Raw genomic sequence first — 19,755 nt, 5'->3', positions numbered from 1 at the left:
GACTAATCACGAAATCTCAGCCGAGCGAGGCAACTTGCGCATCTTTGACATATAGAATAAACCTACTGACAAACGGTGCGGTGGAATCAACTTATGGATTTAACTAACCACAAAGTAAGTGTCCCAATCACACTAATTTTGAAAACTTTTAACCGGTGGTTATATTGAGGACTAAAATGCAAGGATAGCGTTGTGGGTTGTTATTTTAATGAAGATATGCCGGCCTCATTGGCTGTTTTAGTAGGCTAAATCTGTCGTGTCGGCCCAACATAGGCCACCAAAAGGAATTATTTGCCAGAAGGCTTGAGTGGTTTCAGATGTTGGTTAGTCGATGTAAATCGTAAATTTTCAAACAGTGATTTTTTTTCTAATTAAATCGTCTGTTATGCAATCGGCGGACATTAGTGGAAGGGGATGGGCGGAGGTGAGATTACTAAACCAAATGTCTGGGTGTTGAGTCAATACGAATACGGCAGTCAACGGAATGCAAGAGTTAAACTGTATAGAACAGTCTAGGCGACTTGTCAAAGTGAAACAAATGGGGCGTCATCCCCGCGGTCTTGTGACGAGTTTATCTCACAGCATCTTAATCATAGTGGGGGTCACCCACCACACGGACGGCTCTCAACATAAGGCTTTAATACGAGAGAAAGGCAGATAGAGAGCGAATTCCATGAGGCCCCACCCTTTGTAGCGCAACATGGATATGGACAGTTTGGTTCACGCCGCGTCACTCGTTCCTCGTTTGAGATTGTCCTATGTTGTTTTTTTTTTCTCCCTCCCCGCAATGTCATGTCTTTACATATTTAGAGATGCATGTCTGCTTTGAGAAGATCGTCCGCCCGCTAACCAACTAATGATGAGGCATCAGGACCTACTTCCGGGAATCTGCCGAGTTTCCCCTAATCGAGGTAAAGAGAGAGAGAGAGAGAGAGCGCGCGCGCGCGCGAGCCTATAGAATGGCTTGCGTAAGAATACAAGCGTAGGGGTGGGTCGACTTTTCAAATGGAAAAGTCAAGAGTTGAGTGTGTGAGCGAGGAAAAGTGAATGAGAAATTACGTCAGAAATTAGTTGCTTGTTAGGTTTCTTGTGTCATGAAATAAAAGGTGTTTGATGTCATTTTTAATGACACTGTGACTACTGTACTTCACTAATATACTCTACTTTTTGCCTTTAACCTGTTGCATGTTTACTTATACTATGTACTCTGGTCCCCCCCCCCCGTTTTATGTGACGTCTTGTGTCAGGGGTTATGTAATCTCAGACCAAGTTATAAGGCCCTAAAACTTCTTATGCAATGAAGATTTCAACATGGAGAGCAATTAGTTAAAATATTACAGCTCAAAGCTGTGGTTTCAAAGATCAAATTCCTTGTGATTTGCCAATTCAATTTATGATTAAGTTAAGACTCGTAACTGAGCCACATCTCACCTTCTTTGCATTCTTGGTTCCATTCCACCTGCAGCCAAACGGTGCAATCCAAATTACGGCACAAACCTAGTCTGGGATGACTTGACCTTGTGCAAGACACAGCCATATCTGCCTATGACTTGTCATATCCCCCGCTACATAACACATATGCTCTTCACCCTTATTCATGGGAGAAATTCTCCTAAAAGGTTTCTTCGCCGGTCAATTTCCCAGGGCCTGCTGTATGATGACAAGCTTACTTGGATGGATAGCAGAAGGAAAGATGGCCATCCTTTTATACCTCCTTCTACGTGTCACTCTCCATCTGATGCTTTTATGAGAGAAAAAAAAAGTGCCCTCTTTTGGATAGAGACACTGTGGAAACTCTTGCAAGTTGCACAGAAGCCACCTCAATCACCTCCATCACCTGTTTGCTCCCTCTTCAACCCCAGTGAGAGCCTGGCTTGCATCTACCTCCCTTACGGACATGCATGGTGAGTTACACATAACACTATCAGCTGTCAGAACACAGACCAGCGGATATGTCCAGATTATCAAAATGTCACCTCAGAGCTCAGTGCGCAGTCAGCAACTGTAAATTATGTCAATTATGTTAACACCCCCAACCACACACACACACACACACCCTTCTTGCAGTGTGGTGTTTGTACTCTCAACACAAGTTTTGACATAAGAGCCTCCACAAATAATTCTGTATTTACAGGATCGAGGATACAATGACACATCATACATGTTTTAGGGCCAGCACGTAGGGAGAGAATCAACTGATGCTGTTTAGGAAATCAAAGTGAGCTTGGAGTACTTAAATTAGAAATTAAGAAAGAACGAAAGAAAGAAGAAAAAACCCTGAGTTAGAATTGCACAACCGGGGGGGTGGGGTCGGGGAGTGTGGGGAGGGATTGAACCCACGTTTAAGACAGACGCATAAAGCCGCAGTCTTGTGGTTCAAGGTTAATTGCTTTGAAGTTAATTTGTGAAATGAGATGTGATTGCTTTAAATAAATCCCAAATTGATTAGGTACTGCTCAAATGAGTCCCTTATCTACGGTAGGACTGTACAATATTGTACTTTACAGAGTACCATTATTAGCTGCTTGAAAAGTTACTCCCCTTGTACTCATTCTCTTTCTCTTTATCCCACTCTCACTTGGCCACTTTTCTCCAACTCCCTCTCTCTTGCCATCCTGTCTGAATGTTTGCTCTGTAGGGCCCTGATCCTGATTGTTTAAACACATTGTGTGTGTGTGTGTGTGTGTGTGTGTGTGTGTGTGTGTGTGTGTGTGTGTGTGTGTGTGTGTGTGTGTGTGTGTGTGTGTGTGTGTGTGTGTGTGTGTGTGTGTGTGTGTGTGTGTGTGTGTGTGTGTGTGTGCATGTGGTGTGCACATTGGTGTTTAGCTGGTATGGCCTTTATCTCTGTGAGGCTGGATGAGATTAATACCACCGTCCAGCAGAAATGTCCATAGCACCACTCCCCATGTCCCCAGACACATGCGAACACACAGAGAAAGGGCAAGTAAGAGGAATGTAAGATTGGAATCCAATTCCTTGCTGGCAGTACAGAGTCCCTGTGCTTCATATGTTTATGGCTATGTAGAAGTCATGAATTTTGTTTGTGTGTGTGTGTTAATAAGTATTTTTCTCAGTCTATGAAATTGCATGTATATTTGTGGTTCAGCAAAGCAACATCCATTTTAACCCAGCAGCCTTTCCACATAACTTCCCAAAATGCCTACAGAAAGATGTAGGACTCCTCTGCCCCATGAGTGTTGCTGACATTGATCAGAGCTGTGGCATACAAAAAAAGAAAACGTTTTCCTTTAGTGAGTCATCACTCCTTTGCTAACTTTAGCATGCTAATGATGGTGCTCTATAGTGGAATCGGTGAGCTGTGCAGGATTTTACATTGACAACTATTGATGGCCAATAGGAGACGGAGGGATCTGCGGTAGAAATGCGGTAGCTGCAGTGAGGTTGCATATTTTCTGGGCCACACCCTGATGACCCACCAGAATCTGAGCTGCTAGCCTTGGCTACCACAGACTAATGACTAACGTTCAATATAGCTGTCAGTAAATGTTGCACCATTAGCTAAATCTCATACCACATAGTTTCTAACCAGTGAATGGGCATAGAAACAGTGAGTGGGCTGAAAGGTCTTTATGTGCATTAAATTGCCTGTGCGTGCATGTGCCTTGCTGAGAAAACCGAAGATTCTTGACAGGTGTTACTGTAATTTTAGACATAGAAGCGTGTATATGTTTCTGTTATCTCAAGGAAAAATAGGTGTGCTTTGTCTGTGCTAAAACACACATGCAAGCGCACGCACACGTGTACACACACACACACACACATTTGCGGCGTTACCCCATGTATGTGGGGTAATGCTGCAAGGGCAAGTTTGGAAAAGAGTAATTGAAGGCACAGTGACAACAGTATTCTATCTGTATTGCAGCATGCAATTTAACTGACTCATAGAGAGATATGTAATGAGGCAAACTGCTTCTCCGCAACAGTGCCAAATCGGGCTTACACAAGTGGGAACAGCCACAATCTCAACATGTGTAGAACACATGTTTCAAAAGAATTTGTTGCTGTTAAAACCATGGCAACACTGGAAAAATCCTCTCTGGCAACCAAAATGTAAAGGCTTCAATAAAAATGCAGTTTTATCCTGGGCTAAGGGTGATGGTGACAGGTTTTGTATAATGTATGAAGCTCAACTAACTGTATTGTGACCTTGCACTGAAGTCCTGGACTGTAATGTGCTAGCAGCTGTCCCAGGTTATGGTGTGAGCCTGGGAGACCTGTCTATACCAAGCCAGGGTGAAAGTCACTAGGGCGTCTAGTGACTTTCACCCTGGAAGGGCCACCTTGGACAGAAGCTGTCGTGTGTGGGGGTGTGGGTGTGTGCTGACATCTTGTGATCTGTCAGTTAAATGGCGCACAGGTTTAGTTTTTTGCAGTTTTTTTTTTTTTTTTTAGTGACCCAGTTAAAGGACAGGTTGTATTGTACCTTGCGGAATCTATGCACACACACATGCACACACATGTAGAGTTTAAACTTGTTCAAAGCCAACCTTTGGCTGAGAGAGAGAGAGGAGAGAGAGAGGAGAGAGAGAGAGAGAGAGAGAGAGAGAGAGAGAGAGAGAGAGAGAGAGAGAGAGAGAGAGAGAGAGAGAGAGAGAGAGAGAGAGAGAGAGAGAGAGAGAGAGAGAGAGAGAGAGAGAGAGAGAGAGAGAGAGAGAGAGAGAGAGAGAGAGAGAGAGAGAGAGAGAGAGAGAGAGAGAGCTAGTAGCTGGAGGGGATGAACTGAGAAGGAATCAAGATTTATCTCTAAACTAGAGCAAGCTGAAGAGAGAGCAAAAATCGAGAGTGGGCTGAAGAAATACTTATAGCAGGCTGCGGTTGGGTCTGTAACTGTGGGTCCTGGTTGGTTGGGCCAAAGTGGGCCCAGACCTCTGCTACCATGGACTGCAAAACCAAAGCTGTGATGAAGGCCTTCTTTGGTTAAACTGGGCCTTGCCCTGGTACTCTAGGCTATCGGCTCGTCCATGTTCAGCTAGTGCGAAGCAGTGGGGGCCTCTCGGCAGGCTGACTGGAATGTGGACCATATGGAGTAGGCATCCCAGGAATGTACTCAGGACTTGCCGAACTGACGCACCTAGAGACACTTTTAGAGAAAGTCTGGTGCTGGATAAGGGAGACAGAAAAAGGGAACGATTGGGGTTGAAATTGGGAGTGATGAAATGAGTAAGTAGAACAGAGAGGAGCAATGTTGAAGGAAAAAAAAAGATGGGTAACAGGTAGAAGAAAAGGGGGGTCAATAGGCACATGGTGAAGCAATTTGAGAGTACCGAGTGAGCCTCAAGCAGAGGAAAAGAGGGACCACTGTGTGTATAATGTCTGTTTTTGGGTTGGGGAACCTGTTGATGACTGTTTTTTGCATCAAACGGCTGCTGTGCTACTCACAGCCATGCATTGCATCACCCATTTAATTCACCTTCACTGTCAGATAAAAGTGATCTGTTTTGCGTCATTGCACTTTTAGGACTTTGTTTAGAATTATAACTGATGTGGCATTCACAGTGTGGAAAAGTTGCATAAAAATGTCCTGTTCATAACGAGATACATTTTATTCTGAAATTAGGTCAGTCACATTATGGATAGTCTTGACAATTCAGTTTTAATAAATATGTCAGTTATTATCTCTGTCCTTTCATGTGGTAACAGCCCCGTTGCAGGCTTTTGGCTTTCCTGCAAGCTTATACAGGAACTAAAGCCAGTTGACACCAGCTTCACTTCACACCCATAATCATTCATTCAGTGCACATCCATATATATGAGTAGAGACTATTTTGATTGCACTGTGTACAGTTGATTTACTGTAGCTTTTGTGTGTGTGGCCAAGGTTTTGGACTGAACAGGATCGGTGCGATTCTTTCCACGTTATCAGAAAACAGACTTCTAATTAATCAGCATACTGTAACTTGGAGTGAATGTCTTTCTAGACTGTTCTGTTAGGGTAGCTCGCTCTGCTGTTTGGCCATCTGGGGCCAGAGCGGCAGGAAACACACGCACGCACACACTTACTTAAACTCTCTCATCTTTTTTTTTTTTTCATTTTAACATCTCGTGGGCCAGGGAATACAGTGAGATTCCAGTTTAACATCACTTGACCTTTACTTGTCTGTGTTCGCATTGACCACGCAAACGGCCATCCGCTTATCCTGTCACCCTCTGTAGTTCATGTGGGCATGGCACCATTTTCTTTTTCAACAAAATGAGCCACTCAGCCAGGGAGCCATTAAATCTAATGACCGTACGTATTTTTCACAAAAAGGGACACACCCACATCAGCTCTGTAACCCTTGAGTCTTGAGCTATGCTCTGATCAACCAGGATCTAGATAAAATATTCTAATCTACATGGAGCAGACTGCCTCAAATGTGTGTTTCGATGTCTCAAAAACTCACAAAAGTGGGCAGAAGCCAAAGGTCAAATGGTGTCATTGGTTCATCCATTCGTTAACTTGTCGGTCAGCTATGAAATCACTCAAAAGGAATTTGCCAGAGGGATCAAGATGTGGACATTGTATGAAGGTTAATATGTGTCAAACATAGAGACGTTGACAGGGTTAGACTTTCCCCACCAAACTGTCACACACAAGGTACATTTTTGATTCTATCTGGTAAGTGTCCATATGAGCCGATTTCACATGCAGACATGTTTGATCAGGCTTTTCTAGTCTAGAATCCAACTTAGATACAGGGAAAATACAAACGAGTCGGGATCTTCCTGTCTTCAGCCTTTGTTGCTCCTTTTTGTGGAGTGAGGAAAGGCGGAAGGGTGGAATCGAGGGATGTAAAGTGAGGTGATTCAAAAGACCTGGACCATGAATGGGATGCTACCTCTGTCCTTTTAGTTGCCATGGGCCTTTGTTGGCTTTCAGCAAGCAAACTAAAATGCTAGAAAGGGAAGGCCTAGACATATATTAAAAAAAAAAAAATCTCCCTCTCACCCTTTTTCAGGTGGTGTGTGTCTCCCTCAAGCTCCGGTCCTCTACCAGAGGCCTGGGAGTTTGAGGGTTGTGCGCAATATCTTAGCTGTTCCTAGGACCACACTCTTCTGAGCAGATACCTCAGATGTTGCTCCTAGAATCTGCTGGAGTCGCTCTCCCAGTTGGAGGGTCACAGCCCCTAGTGCTCCTATTACCACTGGGACTACTGTGGATGTCACCTTCCACATCCGATCTAGTTCTTTCTTCAGCCTTGGTATTTCTTTCCTTTTTTTTTTTTCTAAATTTATTTCGGATTTTTCCCTTTTTCTCCCAATTTAATGGCCAATCGATCCCTGTTTCAATTCAAACACCCACCCTCGTACTGCTTGCGTTTGCCAACTGCATCTCTCCGGCCGGCAGTCTCGAAGGAGACGCCTCCCCACTTTTGTGACAAGGCGAATCCAGGCCGAACCACTGCTTTTTCCGACACACACAGAGACGCATTCAAGTGACGAACACAAGCCGACTCCGCCCCCCTCCCGAAGACAGCTTGCCAATTATTGCTGCTTCATCGAGTCCGGCCATAGTCGGATCTGACGAGACCGAGGTGTGAACCCCGGTCCCCAGTGGGCAACTGCATCGACACAAAGCCGATGCTTAGACCGCTACACCTGCCCTTGGTATTTCTCTAGCTTCTCATGCTCATTCTTCCTGATGTTGCCATCGCTCGGGATTACCACATCAGTAACTACTGCGGTGTTTTGTTCTTTGTCAACCACCACAATGTCTGGTTGGTTAGCCAGCACCTGCTTGTCAGTCTGGAAGTCCCACAGGATCTTAGCTCTGCAATTCTCAACCACCTTTGTCAGTGTCTCCCATATGGACTTGGGGACTTCCAGTCTGTATTCAGTATAGATGTTCCTGTACACTATCCCAGCTACTTGGTTATCCCTTTCAGTGCACGCTTTCCCAGCTAGCATTTTACACCCTGCTACTAAGTGCTGGACTGTCTCAGGGACGTCTTTGCACAGCCTGCATCTTGGGTCTTGCCTGGTGTGGTGTACCCCTGCCTCAACTGAACATTGTGTTGTGGGAGGGAGGTAGCGGGCTGTAGGAAACCACCAGAACACTTGTTTCAATATTCAACCCATAGCTCTGTTTCTTCTCCTCTCTCCTATCCCTTTTAATCATTCATCCCCCTCTGCTCCTCTCATACACTACAACTCATCATTGTATGTGTGTGTGTGTGTGTGTGTGTGTGTGTATATATGTGCACATACATGTGTGTTGGTCTTTTAAGAACGCCTGATGCTTCCTGGCATTTAGGATTCAATCAAGGTTGCAATCAGAAGTCATGCATGTAGCTCACATTCAGAGCCACCACGTCATTGTCTCATCTGTGTGTGGTGGGAACATGAGGATCAGGATGTCTGCCTTTCACCCTGTGACGTCGCTGAGCCGGATAACCCTACACACACACACACACACACACACACACACACACACACAAAATCCATACCATCGTTCCTATTCTTTCCTAGTTCCAGCTGCCAAGTCTAAGTGCTTGTTAGACCCTCCTGAGACTTTACTGGAAAGGTTATTTCCTCTTCCTTTTCCCCACCTGCTGACTTCCTGCCTTGTGACATCACCTCTTCCCCAACCAAATACCATGTACTCAATAGAAATCAGCATATTAACAAGCCGAGCACAATGGATCAAAGGAGGCCATGAAATTTCACAGGTGTGTGCATGGGTTTGTGTGTGTATAATGACTGTGGCATAATTGCTGTCAGATTGTTGTACTTGAACTTTTGAGTAGTAATGCTTAGTTGAAATCAGATGGTGTGTGTGTGTGTGTGTGTTCGTGCACGTGTTCATAGCAGTCTTTTTGTGCTTTTTGCTTGTGTCTCTTTGTCCATCCCCCTCTGTCGTATCATTTAGAGGACAGCCACTATTTGCTCACACATTTCTATCTTCTTAGGAGGAACTTCTCTTTATCTGGTCTACAGTTTATCCTGTAAAGCTGAGACAAAAACCACATGCCCCTATAGTGTTTTAGAAGTTTTTTCACCTTCTGTGGTAACTAGTCGCATTTGGTTCTTTTATCAACACATTTTGACATAAACCGCTAACAGGGCTCGGGTTACCCATTATAGTTCGTATACATGTATTGCACTCATGCACATGAGCATGTAGACACACTGTGTTCCTTCTGTTTTTCTGTCAGCAGGTGTCAAATGACTCTGCGTGTGTGTGTGCGTGCGTGCGTGCGTGCGCACGCATGCGCGTGAGAGACTTTCAAACTCAGCAAGCCAGCTTGCATATCGGGTATGCAGTGCTAGTGAATTGCAAAATATTTCTTATTAATTAAAAAAAAACAGAGATTAATAAGCATGCAGTTCGTGTGTGTGTGTGTGTGTGTGTGCATATTAAATGTGCAGGTCTGACAAAACAAACTGCTCATACACCTTTTTAAACTGGGCGTGTCTTTTTATTCCATTCTTGCACGCATATGGTTGCTCTCTCACGCAAACATCGACACCCAAAGGCTTTCTCTGACGCATTTGCACAGCCTTCAATCATGCATAAACATTAGCGCTCTTTCGCACGAAGGCACACACATACACACACACACTCTCTCTCTCTGTCACAATCACACTCACTTTTAATGTCATGTCTTTCTCCCTCTCTTTCACACAATCACCTAGTCTTTCTATCTTGGTCACTGTGAAATGCAAGCACCAGCCCAGCAGCTCAAAAGCCGGAGTGCTAGTGCTGGCATCCTTCTTCACTGGATTTACACTTCAGCTGCACCTTACGGTGTGTGTGAGTGAAAGATTGTGTGTCTCTTGGTCCAGTTCAACTCGGAAGTAGGAAAGTGTTGGATAATATATTCATCTGCTGTTGGTTGACTTGAGAAGAATTTATCAGGATTTAGATTTTAGCCGTTAAGTACATGAACATAAAGCTACAAAACCACTAATAGCCCTAACAATCTCAAAAGAAGTTCTATTGGATTGCCAACAGGGAAGGTTGTTTTTCCTCTTCCAGGGTGAGAGGGCTTTTTCTGAAATGACACGGCCACTTGTAATTGTTGGCTGATGTGCCCTGTGTCAATTAACTCTACACAGGAGCTGGATCTCACACTGAGTTTTGGGGTTTTGGGGTTAAAAAAACTTACAACGACTGGGATTTCACTCCTACCTAAAAGGACCATGGGCGGTCAAAATGACCGCTGATTTTTAAACTCTATAATCTGTAAAGATGAGTACCCAATTGAGATGTTAATGCATTGCATATGTTAGTATGTCTGTTGAAAAAACGACGGACACCAAAATTAACATTTTAACAGCTGTAATACTATTTTTCAAACAATTTAAAATGGCCGCTGTCCAACGCCTGTAAATACTGCAGCGCCTCGGTGGTAGTCATGGTGCGTCTGAAACGGGGGCTGTACCCAGACATGTTGGAAATATTACCTGAAAAACCAAACGGAAAACCCACATTGCTAACCTAGCAAACGTAACAAGGCCTATTAATTGTAAAATGTAAAAAAAGACCGTTGTGAAGAAAATGACGTGAACAACACACGTCATAAATAGTGACATGACGGGCATGATGATGTGCAAATTGCATGCAATAATTTTGACCACTCGTGGTCCTTTTAGGTAGATCTTATTATAACTTTTTTGTGCAATTGATCGAAAACTAATTTTAATGGAAATATATGCAATTTTAGGAGTATTTAAGGAGCTGCAGGTCTGTATTTTTTTTCCACACAATTATTAAACTTTGAAATACAAAATGGTCAAAATGACCGCCTTGCACGTTCTAGTAGTTTTTTTTAAGTTCCGGTTGTTGTTTGGGGCTGTTTTAATAGTTATTTTCAGGGTTGTTTTTTTTTTTTTACATTTCATGTTTTATCGGCCTTGTCACATTTGTTAGATTAGTAATATGTGTTTTCCATTTTGTTTTTCAGGTAATATTTTCACTTTTTCAATTTTGCTATTCAAGTTCAGCCATGTCTCTCTGAAATTTAAAATGTTTAAAAATAGTATTATAGTTGTTAAAATGTTAATTTTGGTCCGTCATTTCCTAACAGACATATTAGCATATGCAATGCATTAATATCTCAACTGGGATAGAACTCAGAATATAGAGTTTAAAACCCGTGGGCGGTAATTTTGACCGCCCATTGTCATTTTAGGTAGATCTTATCATAACTTTTTTTTGTGCAATTGATCAAAAACTAATTTTAATGCAAATATATGCAATTTTAGGAGCATTCATGGAGGGGCAGGTCTGTATCTTTTCTTTTTTTTTCACAAAGTTATTAAACTTTGAAAATCTAAACCAGTCAAAATGACCACTGTGGTTTGCCAATGCTTTGGCTAATTCCATCCCTCACTGTAATCTTAACATCAAGCAGTCATCTTTTTTTTTTTTGCACCAAGTTAACATTGTACATGCACACACACACACACACACACACACACACTTGGTTATTTGTTGAGCTAAGTGTCAGTGCTTGACACAGAGGTAGTTGATGATTTCTGTGATGAGCATTTACTCAGTCTAGCCTCCTAAGCAGCCACTCTACTGCTTCGAGCTTCAATCGCAAATCTGTTTCTAGGTATTTTTTTATATTGCTATTGCTTGCTGTCTCTCTGTCTCTTGCTCTGTCTCTCTCTTTCACTCACTCACACATGCAAACACAAATGTACATAAACCTTCCTTGAATTAAATGCACACATAAAATGCCTTACTCACATCAACCTGAGTAAGATTGTGTGTGTGTGTGTGTGTGTGTGTGTGTGTGTGTGTGTGTTCATATTTCAGCCTGCTGCTCAGGCGCTGTAATTGTCCCGAGAAGCGTCAGTTCTGTGTAATAAATCACTCCTTGGGTACACTGTGTTCTCTACTCTGAGATGGCCTCTGTGTGTTCATGTTGTGTGCATGCTTAACACAGAGTGAAGGCAAAGAGGATAGCTTGGCAATAGCAAGGGCTGAAGTTACATTTATAAAGGCGGAGCACTGCTGTTCTGTGACACAACAGGTTTTTAATTTACAAGAAAAATTGCCTTAATCAACTGTTTTTCTTCTAGACATGTTTTTTACGTAATTGGGTTGTAATAAAAGCACATGCTGTACTGTTCATTTTGCACCTTTTTTTCCAACAAATCTTTCTTTCCCACCATTATTGTCCAGAGTAACAAGACCGGGTGTTGCCTATTAACCTCCAGACAGAAGTGAATGCAAAGTGGTTGGGTGGCATGTGGAGGGTATGTATTATGATTTGTGAATACCATGTTGACTACCTTTATGGCAAACCCAGCATTATCCTGTAATAGCCCCAGCTAATGATGACAACGTACCATAATTTTGGTGCAATGCCACAATTTTCAATACCCAATTCAATACCACCATTAAAAAAGCAGAGAGGACTGCCATGTGGTGGAGTCTGGACACTTTTTAAGATAACTATGAACAGTGAAAATTGTGGTGTATTGCCTACAAGTAGTATTCAAGTATACATTGTTTTTTGACAATTAGCAAAATACAACTGAACAATAACATAATCAGCTTTATAGCGGTGGCATAGCCATGTTGTTGAGTAAAAAAAAAATAAAGAAAATAATTTCTGCCAAGATACATTAGAGTATCATATATATTACAACAAGGACACTACGCACAAATAATAGTGTAGACTGTGTTTTATATTCAGGCCATGACAGCCTAAAAACCAGGATTTCAACTCATGTCCTGGTCATGTACTGCAGAGTAATAGACATAAATGTGCTTGCAGCCCTGCTGGTCCATTAGATCAGTTGTACAGGAATAACATGTGTTTTTCTTTGAGCTGAAGGGTTGTGATGTCCCAAGCTTCAGTTTAGATTGTGGGGATTTGTGTGTACAAGAAATCTCTCCGAGGTAGCAGATATCCAGGGTTCGACTGTTGAGGCATTTGCTTTATTACACGTCTTTCGACAGACTGGCATGGCAGACAGTTTTCTTGCTTTATGCCTTTTCACATTGTCTTTGCTTTTTAAAAGCTGCTGTTATTGTAGGCTGTGTCTGCTGTGAGGCCGGCTGCCCTTTTGCACATCTCAATCTGCCTGATCCTATGAGAGGAAAACATGATGAGATTTCAGGAATGCAACACCGCAAACATTTTTTTTCTTTTTTTTTTAAATAAACAAAAGGAGGTTTTCACAGTAACCTCAAGCACACACCCATACACATCTTAATGGGCTACCTCGTACTACTGTAAGGCTGGGCGATGAAACAGTGATGATGAAACAATGGTTATCTTGAATATGTTTTAGATTAGGCTTTAGTAGGAGTGCCCTACTTAGCTTGCTGCCACGGCGACCCGACCCCAGAGAAGTGGCTGCAGTTGAATGAATGAATGAATTAATGTTTTAGATTATTTTCGTTGTTGACTCTTGAGTTTTTTTTTTATTAACAGCATGCAGATGGATAATAACAGGATAGGCTATCTAGGCACGGCACGGTGGCGCAGTGGTTAGCGCTGTCGTCTCACAGCAAGAAGGTCCTAGGTTTGAACCCCAGGGTTGTCCAACTTTGGGGGTTGCATGTTCTCCCCGTGTCTGCGTGGATTTTCTCTCAGAGCTGCGGTTTCCCCCACCATCAAAAAGACATGCATGTTAGGGTTAATACTCCTGTCTGTACCCCTGACTGAGACATGGCAAGACGAACCGGAGTTGGTCCCCGGGCACTGCACGGCAGCTGCCCACTGCTGCTAGCTACACAGCTAGGATGGGTTAAAGACAGAGGAAGAATTTACCCATGGGGATCAATAAGTAGTAAAATAAATAATAAAAAATAAATAAAATAAATCATGGAGCTGTGGAGCTAATGCACTGTGATTCTAAGCTACCGCGTAGACAATTTTAAGGTAGTGTGTTCGGATGGCCCACACAAAACTTTCCAGTGAGCTTTGGGCAGTGAATTTAAGGCAAATTTTCACACTGCAAACACATTGCACTACAAATCACTCATTTCCTGGATACAACAAAAGGGCAGTAGCAACACCAGGTCTGGGTGTGCTCTACTAGGACAAAACCCGAGTGTTTTACTCTGTTTTTAGAGGTTGCCGTGCACTCTACAATGCCTGTTTCCCAAGAACACCGCTAGGTTATCATGAAAGCTAATGCTACAGCTTCACTCAAAATCTTTTTGTTAAATAGTTAGTCAAATTCCTCATGTGTATAGGTACATTTGGCCAATAAAGTTGATCCTGATTCTTATGTGTTGCTTTGCCATCTGTAGCCAGATGAATACCAGCACTGTGCACTTTTCATTGTATGTAACAATATTAGACTGTATAAAGCAGATGTAGGTAAGTTGCTTCATTCAGTGTAAGGTTATGCATTACAATATGTCCCACTATGGTTACTCAATAGTCACTAGTCTGCTTTCCCCTCACAGTGCTGATCTTTGCCCTTACTGTGTTGTTTGCTGCAGAGTTATTCTGTAGCTGTCGTTTTTGTAACTTTTCAGCTTGTTTTTCTATTCAGCGGTTCATTTCTCTATTCTGATCTGTCTATAGGCGTAATCCACGTCCCCTCCTTGCCATGTTGCACACATTCTGTGGCACAGCAAAAGAATTTTATCTCTGCCTGTCTAACAAAGGCCAATTCAGCCTATCAGGTGCCTCTCTGTGGACAGACTCAATAGTCGCTGAGGAGACGACTTTGCCCTTAGTCTGATCTTCCATATTGCACTTGAAAAATACAGCAGATCCCATTGGATTCAGTTTAAGATCTCAGCCTACAGTCCATTCAGAAATCTCTCTCAAACTGGTCTCAGAGTCTCAGCGGTATGGTCATATTGAAAAGGGCCCTCTGTGTGTGTGTGTGTGTGTGTGTGTGCGCGCGCATGTGCGTGTGTGTGTGCGCGCGCATGTGCGTGTGTGCGTGCGCGTGCGTGTGCGCAGGCGTCTGCATCTGCTGCAGTCCAGAGCTTTCCACTGTCGCTCAGAGCAGTGTGAGGTTCGTTGGGTTTCCAGGGGTTGCTGGGTTCACAGTGCCGCTGAGAGCTGGTCTGCCCAAAGCCCTGTCCTTGAACTGAGAAAGAATATGCTGCTAGGGGAAGGCTTTTCAGCCTGGCTGACTGCAATAGTTGAAGACATTCCAGCTGAATGAAAGCCAGGCAAGACAAATCCTTGGCTAGTCCTAAGTATCACATGGAAGCCAACTCACAGGAGATGCTAAAGTGGTACATCACACAACAACTTCTATTGCCATTTGGTAGAAAACAACACAGAACAAATTAGTGGTAATTCCTTCAGTCTTGTTTTGGCTTGAAAGTACCACTGGTTAAGTTTAGGTAGCACTCATCTGCATAACTTTTTTTTTTTGTTTTTTTGGTGAAAGCATGTGTGCTAAAATGTCGCCATACTGCTGTCTGTTGAGTGTGTCATTTCAAGTCATTTGTGTAATTTTTTACTCAAGATGAAATAACAAAATCCTTGGTGTTGGTGAAGCTGTCCATGACCCGGGGGAGCGGAAGTGTCCAAATTGAAAGGAAAATTCTTTCATTCAGCCTTCTATAGCTGCTGTAAACTGAACTGCCCCACAGGACGAGAGCTGTTTTCTATCAAGAGTTCCAGGCTGAAGCTAGAGGCCAAGTTATGTAGCCAGCGATGGTTTCTGTATTCAATTATAGCAAAAACTGCGAGATTGCTAAAGCAGCAGCAGGCTGGCATGGCGGACAGAGATTAGCTCTAGTGAGGAGGCATGTGACTGTGTGGATATGCTATGCACTTGTCATGTTTGCCATGTATGCCTACATGTAAATGTGCTATAGGCCACAGTAATTAATTAATCATCATTTTCTACATGTATTATGTTCTAAAATATTACTTATGTTTTTTTTATTTTTTCCCCTCTTGCTGCTGATGTGACAGGTTCCTCTCAACCAACACAGAAAAAAGTGTATGTGCACGTGAGTGCATGTTTGTATTTGGACTAGGTGCTCAATGGCTGACCCACAGCAGTTCTTCACTGGCAAGCTTTATGTCCTCATGTACCAACTAAAGCTGCCAGCTGAAGAACTGTTGTGGTTGGCTCTTTCCAGCAACAAAGATCCCTACATGCTAGTGACATAGTGGACAGAATCCAGACAGCAGGCCGAGGCCCGACCCTTAACACGACTGGACATCCACCACAGAAAAATCCTGTTACTTATTCAGTAGGTTCATGTGTTTAAATTCATACCATGATACTTACTGCATCATGTAACAAAAGCATTTGCATCATGACCCACAAGCCTTTATCTGCTGCACAGCATTGATTTACATGTTGGCAATAGGATTTATTTTTTTTTTTAGGATTTTGCATGTCATTTGAATGTTACTTAAAAAAAATCTCTACAAAATGATAAGTTTCATCTGACATGTGTCTGCTCGAGTGGCAATGGCAACATTCAAGATTATTAAACTGGGATTACTTTTGTTGATTTGAGGGCAGAATTTGGCATGTCATTCAGTCCCATAAAACAAACCGGTTTGCTGTTAACATCAGCACACCTTAAGTTCAGTTGTCACAAAAGCCTGGTTAAGATATGAAAACGTTTTCAAAAATATAACTGATATAAAAGCGAGTGAAAGTAATCCCAGGTTAAGGTAGATAATTGTGGATTTTTTTTTTAAATATTAAAATTGCTTTCTGTGTTTGATACAAAAGAGGTAACTACAAAAAAACCCACTCATAAATGCATATGGAATTTGTGCTTAATGCTTTATCATTATTTAATTTCACCTCAAGAAATTAATAAAATCAAATTGAGAGGAACAAGATGACTGCAACCCTTTTTTTAAGTATTCCAGTTTATCTGTCAAATGTAAAGTGGTAACCCATAACCTCTTCAATAGTTTGTCTTCATACTGCAAATCCCAGCGTCCAATTCAAAAGAGACATAATTCTGCACATGCAGCAAGCATTCACGTGCAGGTCAGAATTTCCGACAATCACAGATTTTGAAGTAACACCATTAAGAACCAGCAGTAACAGGCATGTTTTGGGGAGAGAAGACTGATCAATAATGCAATCTTAGTATACGATAATGTTGAACAGCATTAAGATGTACTTTATTAATCCCTGTGGGGAAATTCATCTTCATTTAACCCATCCCAACACACACTAGCTGGGAGCAATGGGCAGCCGCTTTGCAGTGCCCAGGGACCAACTCCAGTTCTTCTTGCTGAGCCTAGGTTAGGAGCACAGACAGGAGTATTAACCCTAACATGCATGTCTTTTTGATGGTGGGAGGAAACTGGAGCATCTGGAGAAAACCCACACAGACACGGGGAGAACATGCAAACTCCACACAGAAAGGACCTGGGATGGCCTGGGGTTCGAACCTAGGACCTTCTTGCTGTGAGGCAACAGTGCTAACCACTGGGCCATCATGCTGCCCCAGCAATCCGTAGCAAATTTTTGAATAAGATAGCATTTAGCTTTGTATTTTAGCACCTATCACTTTCTCTTCCGTACTCTACATTAAATTTCCACCTTCATTAGCTTTTTCGGGTGCCATTACATTTGAATACTTGGCCTGGAAAATAGCATATAGAGGAGCATGTTTATCTGTGCACTGATTGGCTGTTGCTCCAAAAATGCAACTGGGAAAAGGTACCAAATATAGTATTTATTAACATTTTAAAAAATTACAGATACCGACTATTAACTTTTTATTCAAGAATGCATGATTGACACACCCCTAACAAACTGTCTTATTTTATTTCTTCTTTTTGCATCATTTTTTAGGTTATTTCTTTGTCATGAGGAATATCTTTGCAATGTTATCTTGTAGATTACAACATAGTTTCACATAGAACACACACTCACGCACACACAAACACACTTATAGACAGCTATCCGTCCATCACCCTGAGCAGACAATGAATATCACTTCAAGAAAAAGGGTGGTACCCATAGCAGGATATGAGCATGAACGTGTCCCTCTAAAAGCTGCCAGCCAGACTCAAACAAAGGAAAAGAATGTTCTAGAGACTTAACAAAACCAGATGCCCGAACTGACTCACTCCTGCTCACACGCTCTCTGTCCGCCAGCCCTCTAGCTCTGACTCAACCACTGTAGATAGGACCCAAAAACAAGAATCCCACCTCCCCGCCTTGTATATTCTCTGTGTACCTTTAGCAATCTGAGTACTTGGTCTGGATCTAAACTCTCTGCCTGAATCCCAATCTCCTTATCATCTAGTGTACTCCTCTCACTCCTTATACTTGGCACACACACACACACACACACACACGCGTGTGGCACACCAAGACAAGATAATTCCACCCTTCTGTAGATCCTCTTCGAACAGCACTGCCAGTACACTGCAGTAATGTGTCATAGCGGTGCTTTTGATGGTCATTCCTTAACTGTGTGTATGTGTGAATGTACGTGTGGGTATATGTTTCAGGTCACTCACCAAGGTTGCCTGCCTGAGCTGCTCTAAAGCAATCGGCCTGTGAGTGCATTAAGAGATTGCTTAGGGTGGGGTGTGCTGAGACTTGACATAAAGGCAGACACTTAAGCTAACTCCACCTGACTCAGCTGCATGGGTCAACTGTCTGCTTACTGCATTCACATAGTCTTTCTCACTCTTCTTTTATGTATGCATGTGCATGCACATGCACGTGTGCCTGTTCCCCTCCTTTGCTTCTAGGTAAGGCATATCTGCAGTGCTCCTGTTCCCAAGGCCTCCTTGCCCATTCCAGTGCCACCTGTTATACCAGCTGTAGAGAGAGCGTGAGAAGAATTATGTCATAGAGAGAGAAGATAAGACAGCTGACAGGAAAAGTAGGAAACAAACAGATATACAGACAGGAGCATCATCAGTGAGAGGGAACATCCCCCTACAAGCCTTCCATTGTAATGTAGCCATTACCAAGCAAACATTGTATTGGTACTGATACATGGAGCAGGGAAAGACGTATTGGTACAGTTAAGTCTACCATTTGGTATGGTGGCCCTTTGGCTGGTTGGTAGCCTTGGTGCCTATGAGTAGGAGTGCTGTGGGTTTGTCTTAAAGGCATGACGATGTGATCAGAATCCGAATCAGAATACTTTATTCACCCCCGAGGGGAAATTGGGTTCTATCACAGACACTCATGTTCTAATAACTAAAAACTAACAAGATACAAGATAAGAAAATAGAAACAAATAGAAACAAGAAAAACAGAAAAAAATAGAAATAAAAGATACAATAAACAGAAATAAGAACAAAATATATCAACAAGCATGGTGCATATAACACACTATCTATACTGCACTACCACAGCACAAAACCCGACAGGGCCAGTCCAATGACCATTTACTCCGAGTGTCTGACAGCTTGAGTCTGAGGGAGGAGTTGTAAAGTTTGATGGCCACAGGCAGGAATGACGACCTGTGGTGCTCTGTGGTGCTTTTCGGCAGAATGAGTCTATTACTAAAAGTACTCCTGTGCCCAACCAGCACATCATGGAGTGGGTGGGAGACATTGTCCATGATGGCACACAATTTCAACAGTGTCCTCTTCTCAGAAACTGCCGCCAGAGAATCCAGTTCCACCCCCACAATATCACCGGCCTTGCAGATCAGTTTATTGAGCCTGTTTGCATCTGCTACCCTCAACCTGCTGCCCCAACACCTAACAGCAAACAGGAGAGCACTGGCCACCACAGGCTCATACCACATCTTAGGCATTGTCTGGCAGATGTTGAAGGACATAAGCCTCCTCAAAAAGTAGAGACGGCTCTGTCCTTTCTTGTAGAGGGCATCAGTGTTCTTAGCCCAGTCCAGTTTAT

At 42.8% G+C, this 19,755-nt stretch overlaps 1 long non-coding RNA gene across 1 annotated transcript; it reads left to right on the top strand.

The window, feature by feature from the left end:
• Positions 1–853: 853 nt before the first annotated feature.
• On the top strand, positions 854–15,939 carry LOC130116127 (uncharacterized). The gene is made up of 4 exons (XR_008810539.1): positions 854–911; positions 1,620–1,904; positions 12,137–12,210; positions 15,861–15,939. It is a non-coding gene; the product is annotated as an uncharacterized LOC130116127 (long non-coding RNA).
• The last annotated feature ends 3,816 nt before the right edge of the window (positions 15,940–19,755 follow it).

Source organism: Lampris incognitus, chromosome 7 (genome assembly GCF_029633865.1).
Source record: "Lampris incognitus isolate fLamInc1 chromosome 7, fLamInc1.hap2, whole genome shotgun sequence".
Taxonomy (NCBI): Eukaryota; Metazoa; Chordata; class Actinopteri; order Lampriformes; family Lampridae; genus Lampris; species Lampris incognitus.
Note: the sequence above shows the minus strand (reverse complement) of the source record. Positions and strands in the feature narration are given on the sequence as shown.